Raw genomic sequence first — 678 nt, forward strand, 5'->3', positions numbered from 1 at the left:
AACCCTTCATCGATAAAAAAAGGGCTTAGTAATGAGGAAGGTCTATTATGAGAATGTATACTACATGTCGTAAGCCAATTAAATGTAATCCATTTATGTGATTAATGATAATATCAATTGTTCCCTATTTTCTAGTGTTATGTCTTTACATTTTTTACTATGTTATCTCTAGCTACACAATTGGAGATCTTCCTTAGTGATTCTCTTTCCTTGAATGCATCAAGTGGTATTAGAGAACAATTTTTGATCTTATTATTGTAGGTTTTCTTTTCAAAGCTTGCAAGCTAGAAATTTTTTTTTTTATAGCACGATAAAATTGAAGATCTAATTGATATCAACAAAAGACTTGCATAAGGTGTATTCAAATAGAATTTGTTGCTAAATTTGCATGATAGGGAAATTTTTGGAAACATGACTAATTAAATCATGTGCCTAGATTTGTGAGCCCTATAGATTATGGTTGCAAGGTGGAAGAGTAGAGATCTAACCTACTATTATAGAAAGTTGGACAAGAGGTGTTGTGGAATAAACTATTGGCCTAGTTAGTGGTTCCAAATGGTTGAACACACATTTTTTGGAGGTGTATTATAGGATTTTTGGTAGGTTATTTTCTTGTGATTAGGGAAATCAACACTTGTGATCAAATTTTCGAAGTTGAGGAGGATTTTCCTAAAAAAT

Source organism: Cupressus sempervirens, chromosome 3, assembly GCF_028749045.1.
Source record: "Cupressus sempervirens isolate cs-2001-9-10 chromosome 3, ASM2874904v1, whole genome shotgun sequence".
Taxonomy (NCBI): Eukaryota; Viridiplantae; Streptophyta; class Pinopsida; order Cupressales; family Cupressaceae; genus Cupressus; species Cupressus sempervirens.